Source organism: Callithrix jacchus, chromosome 3, assembly GCF_049354715.1.
Source record: "Callithrix jacchus isolate 240 chromosome 3, calJac240_pri, whole genome shotgun sequence".
Taxonomy (NCBI): Eukaryota; Metazoa; Chordata; class Mammalia; order Primates; family Cebidae; genus Callithrix; species Callithrix jacchus.
The window spans coordinates 29,165,889-29,185,874 of record NC_133504.1 but is presented as its reverse complement, the minus strand read 5'-3'; the positions used below and the strand labels follow the sequence as shown (position 1 = coordinate 29,185,874).

Sequence of the window (19,986 nt, the reverse complement as noted above, 5' to 3'; positions counted from 1 at the left end):
CACTCTGCATCAATTACTGCCCTCATTAACATTTGCATTCTAATAAAAGAGACATTTAAACAGGTTTTATTTTTCTTAAGCAACAAGACTTAGAGGTACCTGTCAAATAGTACTGTGAAATAATTAACTCATATCACCAATCTGGGTCAGACTGAAACTCTTTAACAAAATAGTAACAACTCAAGACCATGGATTTGAAGAAGAAATATTTAACATTTGATAAAACTTGACATTTGGGCATAGATAATAAGACTTAAAATACTTTTAAATTGGTGGCTTTTCTTTCCAACAGCAGCAGGAAATGGTCCTCCGTGGTGTCATCTGGACTTTAGACCTACGATAATATTTGGGAAAAAAAAAATCCATTTTCTTTATGCAGTTTGTTCAGGACTTCACAATATTAAATAAAGTTCAATCTTTTGGAAGAAAAAATGTTTTGTGAGTGAAGGTGAGGAAGAGTGGACATAACTGACATTTAAAATTTTCAAGTGTCAGCCGGATGCGGTGGCTCATGCCTGTAATCCCAGCACTTTGGGAGGCCGAGGCAGCCGGATTGCCTGAGGTCAGGAGTTCGAGATCAGCCTGACCAACATGGAAAACCCTGTCTCTACTAAAAATACAAAATTAGCCGGGCCTGGTGGCTCATGCCTGTAATCCCAGCTACTCGGGAGGCTGAGGCAGGAGAATCACTTGAACTCAGGAGTTGGAGGTTGCAGTGAGTTGAGATCAAGTGATTGCACTCCAGCCTGGGCAACAAGAGCAAAACTCTGTCTCAAAAAAAAAAAAAATAATAATAATAATAATGATAATAATAAAGAAAGAAAAAAAAAGACTTTCAAGTGTTGAGCTCCATGGCTCTTCTCATTTGCCTTCTCTTGTGCCTGACCTAGGTTTTCTCCATAAACAGTTTTCTATTACTGACTGTGTTCACAGCATGAACTCAGTAATTTCAAAACTCAATATTTTTATCTGGGGCCAATATACACTAGGATTTTATCTTCTGGCCTCAATTATTTGTGGGTTTTGACTACTTGAGGAAAGAATAAGAAAGTAAATTCAATACACTTTGCGAAACATTTTTATAAAGGATGTACATTCATTTCAATCCTGTTTCGTTATCAGATCTTCTTGAACCAAATGTAATCATTGATCTTAAAACAATAATACCCTTTGAAACTCCAGAAGACTATAGGCAAGCTAGTGAAAACTGCCAGAAGACTATCTGGCTGCCTCCTCCATGTGAACCACACGACTGTTGACAAGTCTTATCTTTTTGACTTACACACATACACACTCACAAGAACAATCGCAAGGGTGCACACACTTTCAAAACCATAGGGATACCTAGCCATGGGAATCAGTTTATATGTCCTGTAGATCACACACACACGCATGCACAATATGCTTCCCTATATGGAGATTTGAAAAGTTAGGCTTGCTATCTTCCCTTAAAAGACCTGTAAATTAAATAAGTTAGATAACAAAATAATACAAGAAAGAAATGTACTTGACAGTCTTTGTTCAGCAGCTCAACCAAATTCAGTGTGAGGTGCTGGAGACTTGTTTGCGCATGATGTGGATGAATCATCATCACTGAGAATTTACCAAGTACCTACTGAGAACATGGCATTATTGCAAATTACTTTTCTTCAGGCTGTGGTTCCTTAAGTGAACCTTTAAAAGTATCACAAACAAACAAAAATAAACAAAATAATATTCACTCAAAAAATTCTACTTAGTCTAAAAAGTTAATCTCATGGCAGTAGCAAGTAGAATGATGGTTACCAGAGACTGGAAAGGGGGCAATGAAGAGAGATTGGTTAATGGTGGGAAAAATACAGTTAGACAGAATAAATAATTTCTGCTGCTTGACAGCACAGTAAGGTGCCTATAGATATCAATAATGTATTGTATATTTCAAAATATCTGGAAGAGAAGATGGGGAACATTCTCAACACAAGGAAATGATAAATGTTCGAGGTGATGGATATTCTAATTACCCTGATTTGATCACTACACATTGTGTACATTGTATCCATTTTTCAAAACATCACATCTAACTCATAAATATATATGACCATCATTATGCATCAATAAGAAATGTTTTGCCAGAAGAATTTCAATTTAGAGTTGTACTGCCTTGCCTTTTAAAGAAAATCTCAAAAATTTTAAATCAATTTATAAGTCTTCTGTTCTCATGGGTACAAATAAAATAACAGTTTTGGAAACATGTTTCTACCATACCACAACTCTATGAATAAATGAATTTATAAAGAGATATATATTTACAATACATTTGTCATTATCTTTAACTAGGTCAGAAGCTTCTGGCTTCAAATTGCCAACTTTGGAGCAATTATTAGTCTCATTTCTTCTGACAGATAATTAGCTCATGTTGAATGCTAGAAAACAGTGTGTTGTCAGCATAGTCAAAGGCATTTTATAGATTGTGAAGATGGATTACGATTTGCCATTACATATTTACATTAATTAGATCTACAATTTTTTTTCTTAGTGCAAACTTAGTCATATATGAGGAGGCAGAGTATGTTAATTGGCAGAGTCCCTGTCTTTCCAAAATGGACTAGCTGAAACTTAAAAGCAGAGAGAAAAACAACTGCCTTGTTGAATATTCTAATTTGGTAGGTTTTTGTCTATTTGCTTGCTTACATTTTTCTTAGAGACAGGGTCTTGTTCTGGCACTCTGGCTGGAGTGCAGTGGTACCATCCTAGCTCTCTACAGCCTTGGAGTCCTGGGCTCGAGTGATTCTCCTGCCCCAGCTTCCTGAATAGCTAGGACTACAAGCACATGTCACCAAGTGCTTGTAATCCTAGCTATTTTTTATTTTTATTTTTTGTAGAGATACATCTCATTATCTTGCCCAGGCTGGACTCAAACTTCTGGGCTCAAGTGATCCTCCTGTCTCTGCCTCCCAAAGTGCTGGGAGTATATTGCATGTTTTACTTTACGTAGAAGAGAATAGATGTTTCCATGTTTAATAAGTTAAATTAAAACGAGATTACTTTTCTTATGTTAGGCTAACTTGTACAATGCATCCTCAAACATAATTTTTGTCAATATATAAATGTACAAGTAAATACCATATTGATAGACATTTAATATGGTGTGCACGTACAATTAATATAATATATGTTGATATGCATATTAATATAATCAAGGTTTATATGATAGGAAAACTCTTACTTTGACATATCAGAAGAAGCTCTTTAACTTTTCCTTACTAGTCTTCAAGAAAAAGATAACTACCCATTTTGTTTGCAGCCAAGTTGTTTCATGCTTATAGACATATGGGATATTACAACTATGATTGCCTAATTTTCTAGAAAACTTAAGCCTAAAGTGTCCACCTTATCAACTCCCAAGTTCATAGTATCTACCTCTCTTTAGCTAAGCAGTGAGTTGGAAAGCAGTGGAAGGGAAAAATGATGCCAGGCTTTCTTACTGTGGCCTGGATGAAAGCCTAGGGCCCACTATTGAGAAGGTTCAGAGCCCAGACCAAAAATGTGTACATACTGAGAGCAGGTACACCCACATGAATTTAGAAACTTAAGTTGAAGGCCAATTTTCTTAGTCCGTTCTCACACTGCTATAGAGAACTACCGAGACTGAATCATTTATAAAGAAAAGAGGTTTAATTGGCTCACATTCCTGCAGGTTTACAGGAAGCATGGGTGGGGAGGCCTCAGGAAATCTTCAATCATGGGGGAAGGTGAAGGGGAAGCAGGTATGTCTCACATGACTGGAACAGGAGGAAGAGAGTGAGAGCAAGGTGGGAGGGGCCACACACTTTTAAACAACTAGATCTCGTGAGAACTCACTATCCTGGGAACAGCAAGGGCAAAATTTTCCCCATGATTTAACCATCTCCCACCAGGCCTTACCTCCAACATTGGGAATTATAATTCAACATGAGATTTTGATGGGGACACAGAGCCAAACCATATCACCAATGTTGGTTACACCCAAGTCTGAAGGTTTTGTGGAACACACACACACACACACACACACACACACACAGAGAAAGAGAGAGAGAACGCCACTATTAATCTGTAATGATCCAGGGGAATTCTAGGTATAAGAGTGTTTGGATTGCCCCAAGATAATAAATTTATCATTCACGACCTTTCGTGCCAGGACTGCTGTGACTGCTAAGACGTGCCACACAGTTTCATGGGAAAATACAATGCCTCTTTGCCAGAGCCCAGTTATCAAATTAGTACTATAATTATTGTCAGCCATCCCACAAATCTTACAACATCCAGCTGCAATCGAGATATCATTTTTTCTCCTATACTGTAAGTAAAACTGTGTAATTACATATGGTTCTATGAATTATCTTTTACTATCAACTCCTATCGTCTCCAAACCTCAAGTTAAATAATTCAATATTATAAGCTCAAGTAATGTAATATATAAAAATTAATGTATTACTAATTTTAAAGTATTCCTGACAGACAGGCTGATGTAAATGAGCTATTTTTACCATGCCTTTTTGCCAACTGTACTGTCTGAAGATGCTGGTCAAAGTTTGAAAGCTCTTTTAACTCCGAACTCCCTCAGATGTTCTTTTATGATAAGGAATAAAGGAGAAAGCAGAAAAGCTTTGTATCTATGGTAATGAAGGAAGTTCAGAAATCATAGCATATAGATTTTTGGAAAAGAGTCAGAACTTTTTAGAGAGAAAAGATAAAGATTATTAGCAACACTGACCTTGCAATTCACTGTAATCATTCCTAGGCTAAACTGAAGGCTTTATGGAACAAATAACACATTGACTCCCAAAATAACCTCATTATGACTATGAACAATACGAAAGTACTGAGGCAGAAATGACAATGGGTTTTTAAATTATAGCAGAAACATCAGACTCACATAAACTCTAAGCAGAACCTCCTCCATGTTTTACTGTTTTTGAACATAGGGGGATTATAAAAACTGTACTTTTCTTGTTTGCATTTTCACTATACTGATCATATATTATCATCTTTTGAGAGTGCCAGGAATGCTATTATTATTACTATTATTATGATTCAGCAAGAGGAAGAAACCAAGACTGTCTAGGTAAGACTAATACTCATCCTAGGAATACACTCATGATGAAGTGATTTTATGACAGCATATGTATCGTCTGTGATTTGAAGAATAGTTTCTAATTTGTTAACACAATCTAACAATAAATGAATTCAATTGGCAAATTTGGTTAACATAGAGATTTGTTGCCAGGAAAAAAAAATGATCTAGTTTCACCCAAGTTTCAGCCACAATGTTTTAAAAGTTGTGTTCAATGAACAGTGATAATATGGTCTAACGAGTATCAGAAATGGAGTCTCCTGTATGAATTGCAAGTATAATGAAACATGTTGGTGTAAATATCGGTCTATCAAAGGAATACTCCTATGGTTTGGTTTACGATTTTAAACACCTGCAGAACACTGTGGGAATTCCAATAAAATATATGTGTGGATCCTCACACAGAAATTCCAGTATGTTTCTGTTTTGTAGAAGGGTATTTATCATTTAGTCTAGAGAATTCAGTAGTCATAATTAATACTATTGAGAAATCATTTAGGAAAAAAGAAATCTCTGTTAAAAATAATATTAAAATACATATAAACACAAAAGGTTAGGCCCAATTTAGTTATTCCTCCAATTGCCACCTTAATTTTTAAGGCTGCTTTTAAGTGAAACAGTGGTATTTCACTAAAATATTCCAAAGTTAGTTTATTCTGTCTAAGGGACAACTAGTAAATACATACATCTCCTTTGAGTTTTATTTGAATAAATTATTTGAAACACCTAAAACCGTTGTATCTAGTGGTATAATCTGACTCTGCTTAGACATTCCAAGTCTAGAATTGATCTGTAGGTTTCAGGGATCAATGAAGAGAATACTGAAACAACCAGGAGAGCTAACTGGATGGATCTAGTCCCATGAAACTGTGGGTGAATGGATACGTCTCTTTGAGCATCAGTTTTCTAACCTGTAAGAAGGAAATAACTGGATTAGATTGTCCTTTAGGTCCTTTCCAGCTCTGACATTGTATACTTTCTGTCCCAGTGATTCAAACTACCAAAACTGTTTTACTGTCATCTGACCTTTAGTCTCTATAAAATGATCCTCTTACCTTGTAAGCATTTATGAATCAGAAGATGGCTCTCATGAAAATGCATCAAAAGTCTACCATATTTAAATAAGTACTAGAAAAAAAGGTTTTGTTTTTTTTTTTTGTTTGGATTTCCAACCTGTAATGATGGTATCTTTCTAATTGTTTCTGTCCAAATACCTTCATGTTGGCAATCAGCTGCTCTGAGTGGCATTCTCTAAATACTGTGAAGTACTCTAAGTATGTTGCATTTTTTTTTTTTTGAGACGGAGTTTCGCTTTTGTTACCCAGGCTGGAGTGCAATGGCGCGATCTCGGCTCACCGCAACCTCCTGGGTTCAGGCAATTCTCCTGCCTCAGCCTCCTGTATGTTGCATTTTTAAATTTCACTTTTACATGAGAAAATAATCAAATGTGGTTCATAAGGATTCACTTTCTGGGGAAATTTGGTGGAAATTTCTTTTTTTTCTTTTCAGAAGCAGTTCTGCCAGCTACAAGTGAGATTCCATATGTTGTGTGGTATATAAAGAGAAACTGCTCCTGATTTTTTTCACACCTGAAATACTCTATTGCAGATGTTCCAAAGAATGTCTACCTCAAAAGGAGCTGTGAAATAGATTATAAAGTTATTCTGGCATAATTTACTGAAGAAAAAATGGATATTTACTAACATTCTCTCACACCATTACATAAAAGAAGGCAGCTAGTAACTTTGCTAGTTACTAGAGTGCCATTTAAAGCAACTGGGTGAACAGAAAGTCTTGTTGGCCCTTACTAAAAATGACTTTCACACTGAATAGTTACACCTGGCTATGTGCTTTCTGAGACCTGGTTTTTTCTCTGTTACATTTTAAATTACAGTAGTCATTTACAATTCATAATATGCAATCACAATTATAAATACCTGTAATCTTAGTTTTTCAAGGTGGGTTTCTTGCAAGCATTGTGTCTCCATAGTAATTCTAATATGCCTGTGTTATCCACCATGCTGAAGAGAATGAGAGCCATGGCCAAATGCAGTGGCTCATGCCTGTAATACTAGCACTTTGGGAAGCTGAGGCAGGCAGATCATGAAGTCAGGAGTTTGAGACCAGCCAGGCCAATATAGTGAAACCCCATCTCTACTAAAAATACAAAAAAAAGTTTAGTAGCTAGGCATGGTGGTGTGCACCTGTAATTTCAGCTACTTTGGAGGCTGAGGCAAGAGAATCACATGAAACAGGGAGGCAGAGTTTTCAGTAAGTGGAGATTGCACCATTGTACTCCAGCGTGGGCAAGAGTGCAAGACTCTATCCTCCCCCCGGCAACCAAAAAAGAATGAGAACCATGTACACAATCTATGAATACAGGTCATGACAGATGCTGTCCATAGCAGTACTGCCTGCAGATGCAAGTTCATATGCACAAAACATTTATTAAATCAGATTCTCCCACTTCAGAATTTTATTCATCTCTAAGCCTCTGAATCAGAAAATTCCCCCAAGAAGAGATACCATCCTAGTGTGAACATAAATTTGTATATATCTCTTCTTCTTAACTAAGCAGTCCCTTCTTTGAATTATAATAACTCTATCCAATAACAAGTCAGTGTATAATGTTTAAACTGTGAACACAGTGATGCAGTGGCGTCTGCAATCTAATCACTCCATAGAATGCTGTGTCAACTGTTCTCTCAACAATAAACAATGAATGTCATTTCTAAATATGCCAAACAGAGTTAGGTTCTATGAATGTTGTATTGCATATTTTCAAAGCATCTTATTTTAATATCCAGAGAATGCCACATATAACCTTGAAATTACTTATCCATGCCTAAAGAAAGACAATAAATATCCATATTTGCCAAACCGAAATTTAATCATTCAGTCACATTGGTGATTAAGAAATAGAGAATAATCTGGGAGATTCTTAGAGACTTATGCCATTCTGGTGTTTAACTTGAATTTAACGTGAAAGTATATTCTATCACATGAAGAAAACACAGTTTTGTGCCTAAGACTATTACAAAGCAATGCTGACACCTACAGAGAATGTATGCAAATATCCAAGTTTAATTGGTATGTGCTTTATTGACTGTTGTTAATACTTTAAATTATAACTACCTCAATATATAAAACAAGACAAATTAAGTTTGATGTGGTACATTTATAATGACATTTAATTTTTAATGGAAATGCTTATTTTGTCATCCTTTCAATAAACTTCCCATTGCAGTATTATTATCTCACTGTCAGGATTTTTAATAGTCAAGGGTGAGGTCTACCTGAACAGCTCCATTGCTGTGAACCCATCTGCTGATGCAAACTGATGATATATGTAAAATAGAGAATGAGACACAAATAACATTTTTTCCTTTCTATACGACATTTGTGTAGTATTTCTAGCAGAGGAGAGCCATTGTCTTCTCACTGGGAGAGCTAAGATAGAATTTTCCAGAATATGTAACTAGAGACCAAGGAGAAGCACAAACTACCCTTGTTCAATGTTTTCTCTATGGCCTCTTAATTTCATGTTGTAGTAGAAATTTAAGGCAGAATATGAACTTGGTCCAAAGAATTTTGTGTGTGTGTGTAAGCAAAACTCACCAACCTTTTAATGAGCATTAGCTAAAGGAAGGAAAAAAATCAGAGTCCACAGGTTGTAATTTAAAGACCAATATGCTACCAGAAATTCTGTTAGAAATTACCCCACTTATCTGCAATAAAAATACCTAAGAACAACTTTAATCAAGAAAATTCAGTGGGTCTATGAGAAAAAGTATGAAACTTTGCTGAGAGAAAATAAAGGTCACTTAAATGAATACAAGAAACATGTTCCTGAATAAAAATATTGGAATAGGGATTTTGATTATCTCCTAATTAACTGCAGTTTTATATAATTAAAAAAATATTCATGGGCACTTCAATAGCTTAAACTTGTTAGAAGTTGAGGGACGAAACAGCTAAATGCATTTTTAACAAAAAGATTAATAAGAGAATCGTGCTAGCAAATAACTACATGCCTAATAAAATGTATATTCTATAATATATTTTATATACTAGCAGTACCCAACCTTTCAGGCACCAGAGACTGGTTAATTTTTCCAGTCTGGGGGTGGGAGTGGGGGACAGTCGTTTCTGGATGAAACTGCTCCGTAAGATCATCAGGCATTAGTTAGAGTCTCATAAGGAGTGTGGAACCTCACAGTTGCAGTTCACAATAGGGTTTGTGTTCCTATGAGAATCTAATACCCCTGCTGATTTGACAGGAGGAGCTCAGGCAGTAATGCTCACTTGCTCTCTACTCACCACCTGCTGTACAGCCCAGTTCCTAACAGGTCACAGACAGGTACTGGTCCATAGCTGGGGGGTTGGGAACCCCTTCTATATACTTTTTTTTTTGAGACAGAGTCTGTCACCCAGGTTGGAGTGCAATGGTGCAATCTTGGCTCACTGCAACCTCCGCCCCCCAGGTTCAAGCCATTCTCCTGCATCAGCCTCCCTAGTAGCTGGTATTACAAGCGTGTGCCACCATGCCTGGCTAATTCTTGTATTTTTAGTAGAGATGGGGTTTCACCATGTTGGCCAGGCTGGTCTGGAACTCCTGACTTCAGGTGGTTTGCCTGCCTCAGCCTCCCAAAGTGCTGGGATTACAGGTGTGAGCCACCATGCCCAGCCCTATATACCATATTAAACATGTATAATATGAAGCCAAAATAATTAGAACAATGTAGGTCCAGAATTATATGGGCAGGTACTTCCAAGAACAGAATCTGTAGTTGAAAGATAGACTTCAGTGTCACAAAATGTAGTGAAAGGAAGAATATTTCATAAAAATGTGTTAGGAAAATTGATGTCCCAGTTTTTTAAATTAGGAAGAACACAGAGAATACAGAAAGAAAACTGCACATAATATTTGAACTTTAGCAATGAGCAGATAATGAAGTAAAATGAAATCACAAAGTAAAGAGCAATTAAATTGACATCAAAAATGAAAATTTCTGTGTGTCACAAATACGTCACACAAATTAAAAAGAAAATAACAAATCTGGGGAAAATACTTGCAGTGATTATGTAAAAAGTACAAATCCTAAGGAAAATCCAAAAAATTCCATCGAAAACTAGGCAAAGATTATAAAAAAGTTCATTTCCAGGAGAACTAATACAAATGTTCAATAAATAAAAGAAAACATTGTTCAACATTACTGTTCTTCCCAATATGCCATTTCTATTCCAGATAACCTGTAACATTAGGTTCAGCAAACATTCACTCTATTGTTACAGCCCATCATTATTTGTTCTCATGGGCTATAAGTCCTCCTTTTTTGATAATCTCAAATCCTCCTATTTTAAATCACATAAAAATATCTTGTCCTATGTGGTAACTTTTTCCAGTCCCCACAGACTTTTTTTTCTTTTACAAAAATTTCTTGTGTCCTATTACTACCTTTTTATTTAGATTTACCTCATACCAGCCTATAGTTTGATCATATGTTAAATGTTTTACTTTGTTTCCTAATTGCAAGTTATTTTTAGCAAAATTGGAGATATTTACACATCCCTCTCTTTAAAAAATCTGTCATGCTCAAAATGAAACAACAACGAGGCATGACCAAAAGCAAGGGTAATGACAGTTTGATTAATGTAAATAAAGACATTCACAAATACAAATTCAGTTTTTTATGCTACTGCAGATGAAAAACCTGTTCCATTCACATGCCCCTGGGGCTTCTGCAAAAGCTGGTTATATTTTGGCTACAAAGAAAATTTGAATATATTTCAAACAGAAAAAATGTGTCAGACTACCTTATTTGATTATAACACACACACACACAAATACGAATGAATAATAAATTGCTAAACAAAGAATACTTAAAATTTCAAATGCAGTATTTGCAAGTGAAAAAAAACTCTTCTGGAAGATTAAAAAAGAAATATTCTAAATAATTTTGGATAAATATAATAAAATTCCAATAAAACTAGATAGTATCAAAAATCATTACAATGAGAAAATTAAGTTTTAAACCTCATGAAATATTGCTTGAGCTCTTTTCTAAAAAATACTTCATGTGGAGGATATAGTGACTCATCACACTCAGTATCTATCAGCTTCCAATTAGAGGAATTTTTCTGAATGACAGAAACTAGAAAGCTAAAATCTACTTTTCTATGACTTTGTTGCACGTAAATTTTTAGGTGTGAAATTGATTTAGCTAAGAGATGTGGTCTTATGAGTTCCAGAACAACATTATCCATTTGAAATATAGTGTGAGCCATCTATACAATTTTAAATCTTCTAGTGGTCACATTACAAAAGGTAAAAAAAAAAAAAGACTAAATTAATCTTAAGAATGCATTTTATTTTACCCAATATATTTAATACTGAATACATTTCAAAATATTTTCCTTTTGTTATGGCATCAAGATTTAAAAATTGGAATATTTTACTTTCTTTCTTTATCCCCATTATGTCTTTGAAATGTTATGTGTATTTTAAACTTAGAGCATGTCTCCATTTGGATTAGTCCTATTTCCAGTGCTCAGCAGCCACATGTGGTTAGTGGCTGCTGTGCTGGGCAGCACAGGTCTAGAAGATGAAAGTCAAGGAGGCATTTTCCTGGTGCTGAGGCAGTTTCTCGGGGTGGAAACTATTTCTGCAGCAATACTCTAGAGTTTCGTCAGAGGAAGATGTGATGATAATAAAATCTTCCTGATTTTCTGCATCAAAGCTAAAGAGGTTTGTTCTTGAAGTCACCCTTTCCAGTGATAGCTTAATTCTTCCTTCTCTGATTCTATCCAATGAGGTGCCTCCCTTGGCAGGCCAGGTTTGTGATCTTATTCTGGGGTCATTCCTGAATCAGAATCAAGCCTGTTTCTCAAGGCCTTCCAAGATCTTTCTAAGCATGCAATTCCATCACACTTCTTTCTGCTTAAAATAGAACAGTTTTTGCTTCCTGCAACTGAACTCCAAATGTATACTACATCATCATAAATCTGCTCAGTCCTGAAGAAATAGAAATAAATGAACTGAGAACTTAAGATGTTAAAAAACTTCTATAAAATGAACATAAAATTAGAAAGAATTAATAAAGAAATACATAAATTAACTAGAAAAAGAATATTTTTTGACTAGTTTAATAAAGTAAAATAGGAAATTATCAAGATTGGGAATGAAAAAGGCATGAGATGTATAAAAACAGAAAAATGTTAACGAAACACTGTATGTACACGTGAGTGTTTACAAATTTGAAAGCTCTGATAAAACAAATCAAATGGGTTCCATAATTTTCTAGGAAAAATATAATTTTCAAATTTGATTCAAGACATAAGGCAAATCTGAATATCTATGAAAATATCAAGCATCTCAGATGACAAAGCATCATCTTTCTACAAAAGAACTTCCTCTGGTGGAAAAATCACTCTTCTTAATCCCTGTACCAAATGGAAAAATCTGAAAGAATTAAAAAATAGTCAGCTGAGAGACTTTAAATTGTTTAGATTCCATATTGCTAACCTTGATGCTTAGTACCCTTAAAACTCAGAAATATTTATCAAAGGTAGCAGACAAAACCATAATTTTAGGTGATAAAAAGTATGACCCAAACAGTAAAAAAAAAGGCTGAACACTTTATTTTTCTTGTAACAGTTTAATACTTATGAGCAAAAACTGCTCGACAGGTAAGTAGAAGCAAAATCTTTTCTCCAACTTATTGGCATTGTCAAGTTGAGTGCACCTTTCAGTTTAGCTAATCAACGAAGTACATGATAAAGCTACTGAAGAAGAAAGACTGGATATCTAGCATGTGATTTATGTAGTATAAAGTTTAATAACTATTCTTTAATTATGAAGGAAGTAATATAGAGATTGTATTCTAGCTAGTGTTCTGTTCATAAAAGAACGAATTAAAACAGACATAGAATACATCAAACTTTGTTCAAAAAACATACTTTGCCTTTTACTCTTCATTTTGTGGTGATGAAGCCATTTTGGATTTCCATGGCAGTCAAATAATCAGCGACTAGGTGACTATTTCTGTTATAAAAGTTTACTTTCCTTTAGGTTAGAAACTATATCATTTTTATTATTTTATTCCTTGGAGTGCATAATAACAAAGGGCTTAGAGTGCATGTCAAAGTGACTTGATTTGGAAATAAAATTTCCAAATTTGGAATTTACTTTATGGGTCAGGTTCTTCATAGAGCAGTAAAATAACTACAGGAACAGATTATGCCATATAATCTTTGAATAGCATTAAAACTGTTATCAATTTCTCTCTGCATAATCAGAGAGCGTCCAAGTGACCAAGTCTGTTTCAGGTATAAGATGACTTAATACACATGAGAAATAGAGAATACAATGCCATTGCTCAGTTTTCCCTCATTAATTTATAAAAGAAAATATCTTTATCCATCTCCTTTAGCATATGGAGACATACCCAAGTAATGTGCTCCCTATGGCAGGCTGCATTGAGCCTCAAGTAGTTTTGAATATTTGAATACAGTACAATATAAAGAACTTGTGATGAATGAAGACTCAGTCATCAAGTTCAGATTTTGACTCATAAACTTAAAGGAAAAAAAGGGAGCCTACAACCAACGAACATAAAAATAGCTAAGATTTTTATTGGCTACCTGCCAGTCTTACAGATCTACAAGGTATTAACAGGATTTCAATCATTTTAGAAATGAGGGAGTTGAACAAGATCATTTTAATTGCTATGATTCTGATGATTCATGCTAAAATAGTTAAATGATTAAAATAACTGTTTTTAAGTTTAATGTAGCTTTTGATTATATGTCCCCTCATTACATACATTGTGTTTAGTTGAATTATAGTTGGTGATTAATTGAAATTAACTTTGCACAATTACTAATAACCAGATTGGAAACTAGCTCAGTATTGCCAAATATAATAAAGAAAACAAACACAAATCTCTACTGTTTCTTGCAATATTCTTATTTAGTTTAAAAACCAGTTTTAAAAAACAAAGAATAGTTTGAGAACTATTTAGACTAAATTTCTTACCAAAAAATTAAAATAAAATAAGGTAAAGAAAATAAGGGAGGGAGGGAGAAAAGGAAAAAGGGAGGGAGGCAGGAAAGAAGAAAGACAATTGAATCATGCAAGTCACAATACAACCAAATTTAATCAATAAATTTTGTACTCTATTGATTGACTAAATGATAAAATATTTCATCATTATATTGGTAGAGTTTACCGTATAAAATCTTTAGGACATAATGAGATCCCCATGCTCAAATCTCCCATACTGAAATCTAAGAAAAATTACATTTCCAGTAATAACTACATATATATATATACATATCTATTTTTACTTAGTTACATAATTATGGCACAACATTATAAATATATTGTGTCATATGCGTATTTGAGTATAAAATATTGCTACTGTGTATAAATATCTATAGGCATATTTCCCAAAAAGTGATCACCGGAACAGAAATTTTTTGAGATTGTCAAAATGTTTGAGATTCAATTAAATACATTTAATATAGTAAAATATATTTTAAATATAAAATATATATCTTGTACATATTAAATATATAATATGTATCTTCTGCATATTAAACATATATATTTTACATATTTCCAGGACAAGATTTATTTGATTAAGAAAACTTACCTTTTTTCTGGAAGAATCTTTGAACTCATGTTTTTGTAACACTGTTAAATGTGATATCACTAAAGAATAGGTATGAAATGTTCCAGTTTTTCTAAGTAAAGATAACATTTATAATTTCCATAGCAACTGTGGTTTGGAAACATTGAAAAACTATTTATAAGTGTATAAGTGTAAAATCCATTTTAAATGAGATTATTTATGCCAAATATCCTGACGCACACAATGCATTAATATGTTCACTGTTATTTACAACAAAAGAGTGAAAATGCAGAAAGCTGAAAGTGTAGGTGAATTTGGGGAAAAATACATGATTAGTATCCAAGGTATATTTTCCACATTTATCTTACAGATTAAGTGATGCTAAAATAAGGCTGAAGAGGATGAACAGAATTTAGAGAGCATCACAGAAAGCAGAAAGGTACTGGCTGCTGCTTTTTTCATTCCCTCTCATTGTTCTTAGTCTCTATTTAGGTCCGAGTCATGTAGCACCTACTATATAAATCCCTAATTTCCTAAAGTGAAAATGATCATTTTTCATAGAACATATACAATTTTTCCTTTGTTCCTCATGTATGGTATTTATCACATTCTGTCAAGTTCTGTTTGTCATCCATCCATTAAATTGTACGACCAGTTTGGGTGATGGTCGCGTGTTATTCATCTTTCTGTGTCTATATTTTATTGTTTATAAATATACATTGCCTTTAAGCAGGGAAACTTTTCAGAATGAGTAGTATACCAGGTACTATGTGCAATACGTGCTTTGGGAGTTAAAGTCAGGACAGTCTCATTTACATCTTATGTACTTATTTTGTAATTAAATGCCCTTGTTTTGTATCTCATTTTCAGCGAACACTACTATGCTTTTAGGATTAATCAAAATATAGTATAATTGAATCATGCTAAAATTTGAGCATGTAATTTGTAGAAACGTTTACTGAAAAGCATATGTGAGATAACAGTCTACTTTTACTTATTTGTAATATATAGTTGAGACACATTTTTTTTTACCCTTGAGAGACACTTCATACATTCATTGGACTTTTCACCCTTTTTTCTTTTCTTTTTACTAACTTTAGAGTAGTAACTGAAGGTACTGAAATAGTCATTGAAGGACTGGAATAAAATTTCCAGAGATTTTAAGGAAAAAATTCAAAGGCATTTAAAAGAATAGTTTCATCCTCTCAAACCCAAATGGATGCTGTGATCTGGAAAAAGAAAAAGTATTCTATGAGCCTAGCTTTTCTTTCTCTGCAGCTCCTATAGGGACTCAGACTGGGCAAGGAAATTTATGTTGGCTGACAACTTCTGGTTCTCACTAGAGGTCGCAGGATGTCAAAAAACTGACCAACCAACAAGGACACAGCTGCCAACCTTAGTCTACATAAAGCATACTTTTCATACATCTGGGTAATGCCTCTACACTGTGCCAATTAGAACACCATATTCTAAAACACATTAGGGCCAATTAGTGTCTGACTCCTGAACAGTTTCTTTGAAATTCAGAGTTTCAGTGCTATGTAGCCTTTGAAAGCCTAGTAGAAAAACAGGGTCTGAAGGATTGTTATAACATTCTCCAGAGCAAACGCCCCAATCTAGTTAAGGTTATCTGATGACTTAATTAATATCATGTTCTCTTTCTTTTTAGGGAGTGTTAGAGACATTTAATTAGCATTACTATCAATGTTATAAGTTCAACACTTGCAAAATCAATATTTCTTTAAGAGTTCTAATCATTTTGATTAAAGAGGAGATAACATCGTCCTGTCCTTAACACGCTTAGGTTCCACATGCAAATATTAGTATTCCTTTGGTCATCTTAATTTTCAAGATTCGTTTTATGCAGTACTTTCAATACTGAAACTTTAATGTGGAGCTCGCACTTTTAGTTTTTTGATCATCATATTAATTAGAAAATTCTTAAAACAAAATATTGTTTAAAACACATACAAAAATCACCTCGCAATTGTGATATAGAAGTATAAAGTATAAATATAGAAGTGAAAATGATAAATTATAAAAGTACAAAGTACTTTTAAACAGAAAAATCACTTTGAAAACTTACCCTGAGTGATGTAGTTAAACAATTAATCTTATAAAAAAGCATATTGTAAAAATTTAGGAAAAACAGATTTTTACCTTTGATAGAAATTCAAAAACCATAGGGAATCTTGTAGTTGCAAAAAATAACCATTTCTTGAGTCTATAGTGCTTGATATTTGAAAGAAGAAGCAACTAATTTTGCAATAAAATAAATTCTTTTTCACTAAATCAAAATTTATCATCACATTATTCACTTTGATATTTATTATTTGAGGGAAACTATTTATTAGCAATAAGTCAGATACTGAGGTCAAAGTAGTAAATGTTGATTTAGATAGGAGAAATTTTAATTTAATTTAATCTAATTGGGGAAGAATAGAAGTTATAACTGACCCACAGTCATGCTTTTATATAGTTAAGATCATTAACAGATATGTTTGCCGATTTTATGAAGTGCTTCTTATTTCATGATAATTTTATTTATTTTTTCTGGGTATGTCCTGTGAAAGGAAATATTTATTTATGGTATTAGAATAAAAATGGCTAATTAAATGTCCCACTACATATTGAATTAATCGCTCTACTAATTGCTTTCCTGTTTCACTAGTAATTAAGAGAAAACAGCTTTGGGTTTTCTGCATGTGGTCTCATGGTTTTAAAAGAGTAAGCCATAAACTTTGCATTGATTTTAAAGCCAAACACATGACAATTTCCATTTCTCATAGCAATTGTTACTACAGAGAAAGAAAACAAAGAAGCAGCAGCCAATTTTTGCAGGTTTTCTAGAAATGTTTCAATCTTTTATAATTCCTTGAAATTATTAAAGTGTTTTATTTTTAAATGAGAGCTGTAGTAAAAAATAATTATTCTAGCAAAGGATATAATTACTTTTAATGTTGATGTTGGAACCAAAATGAATGAGCAGACTTTTTAATATTCTTCTAAAGAGCAGTGCGTGAGGGAAAAAAGATAGCAATGCTCTGCTTTTATGTGACAAGCAGAATACTTAATAGTGAGGTGTGAGATATGAGGCTCAGACTCACAGATGAACTGTGACCTCAGCTCACAAGTGGTGGTGTTTTTAGAGGAGTGGTAATAATTTAGAAAGCACCGGTATAACCTTCTGTTGAATACACACACACTAAAGCAGAAAACTGAGGAAGTTATCCAGTTATGTCAGCACTTTCTTGCTAGGAAAAATTAAAACACCACACCCGTTTTCATCTGAAATAGCTAGATAATTGAGGATCAAAACCTTGTTTGAGTAATTAGCTCTTGATAACCCAGTCTCCTGTGTACCCTGGCATAAGCACTGTGGATGTGCTAGTGATCTACAGACCTGTGAGACAGTGGGAATCCACTGTTAAGATGGTTGACATCCCCAGCCCAACTGTGCTGCTCCTCTCTGTTTTCAAGATCTCTTTCTTTCTCTCTCTTCTTCTTTTTTTTTTTTTTTTTCTTTTTTGGTTGTCAGACCCAGAGTAAAAATAAATGAATTATTTCCCCCGGAGTTGAGGAGGAAGAAAACCATGAAGGAAATTGTTCTTTCTGAGTTGTAGCCACCTTCAGTGTCTCGGGCTTTTAGAGTTGGTGTCGTGAGCCTAGAGCAAACCATCTTCACCTATTTTAGGAACCATTAGTTAATGTTGTTAAAGTGCTTTGGAGATGAAAAGCAATAAATATATAAATAAACACACTTCTGATGTTTCATATTGATTGGAGGCTGGTTTTACAGTGCAAAACTATTGCTTTAGTGGTTGGAAAAGCCACCCAAAGTGAGTTATAATGCTGGAAGATGAAGGCCAAGGTCATTAATTATTGCCACCTGAAAGCCCAGTGCAGCTTACAATATAAATTTGGCTGGGTCCCAGAACTAAGCACAGAGCATAATGGGGAGTTCAGAAATACAGAAAAACTAGTGTTCAAGTGCAGCTGCCTATTATGAATAGAGTTAAATAAATTATAAAATAACTTGGTGATTTTACAATGTATCATAAAAATGCAATCACACAAGTTTTAAATTTATGCCAACCGATTATCCAACAACGTAACCAGGAGGTCAGTAGACAATATCAGCCTTTTCAGTTTAACTCATTTCAGCACACTGTGTTTTTATTTATTGATTATTAAGAGATATTTGTTCTCATAGATCCAGAACAGAATTTATTTTATCAACTTACTTTCACAAGGTTTATTTTGTGAAGGTAAATTAATAAAGTTAGCAGCATGGAATTACTACTATCTGGACATTAAGTTATTTATGGGTGGAAATGCAAAGGTGAGATGAAATTCTGAAGTGAATGAGTCAGTCCTGTTAGGAATTTAAAGCTTCTACTTTCTTCACAATCTTTTTTTACCTGCCAAGGAAAAAAATCTTGCTTTTCTCAACTGTTTCATGAATACTTATTACAAGTTTCATAAATACTTCTTACGAATTTTCTTTCAGATTGGATTGCTGGTGCTCTGCAATTCCTTATCAGTGGGCAGAAGAGGAGGAGAGGGCTTCATGCTATTGGGTCTTTTCACGAGCCAGGATGCAGGCGAAGTGATTTACATACTTAAGGTGTTTTCATTGCAAAACAACCGTATGAAGTAAGCATTTTATTTTAAAGGTGAGAAAAGTTGAGCTAAGAAAGGATAAGTGTCCAAAGACATCTGACAAGTAGAGCAAAGGGACTTAAACATGTTTTCTGACCCTAGAACCTGCTTTTATACTGAATGTATAGATTTTAAAACTTAATTTTCACTACCATCTTAGTATTCAATGTTTCCAGTGATGAAATGTTTTGGAATGTTACTGAGTTTACAGAATCGAGTTAATTTTATTTTTGTCCATAAAAAATTATTTTGCATCTCGTATGTACAAATTATTTCATGGGATTCATTTATGGAAAATATGTGGCTGGATGGACAACTTGAATGTAAGGCAGAGTAGAGAGACTTCTTTGTAGAATATCATTCAGGGAGTGAGGATGGATACAATGCAGCCAGGCTGGAAGGAAGAATGGGCTTTAGCTGGGGATGGACGCTCTTGGCCTCTGTCAGGCATGTAGCTCTCCACTGCCCAGCACCTGTCAGCAGGATTAGCAGAACTGTAGGCTCCCAAAGAGCTGCCAGCCAAAGAAGCCAGTGGAAGGTCAGGGGTTATGAGGTGACTGTAATATGTCCATGAATCACTCACTCATTTCAGCTCCC

The 19,986-nt window shown here is 34.2% G+C and overlaps 1 pseudogene across 1 annotated transcript in view; it reads left to right on the top strand.

Moving 5' to 3' along the window:
- The window catches only part of LOC100401086 (melanoma inhibitory activity protein 2-like), a 48,975-nt pseudogene extending 29,604 nt beyond the window's left edge, over nt 1-19,371 (top strand). The window contains exons 2-3 of the transcript XR_013532734.1: nt 15,098-15,166; nt 19,238-19,371. The product of XR_013532734.1 is annotated as a melanoma inhibitory activity protein 2-like (transcript). The remainder of the gene's footprint in view (nt 1-15,097; nt 15,167-19,237) is intronic.
- The last annotated feature ends 615 nt before the right edge of the window (nt 19,372-19,986 follow it).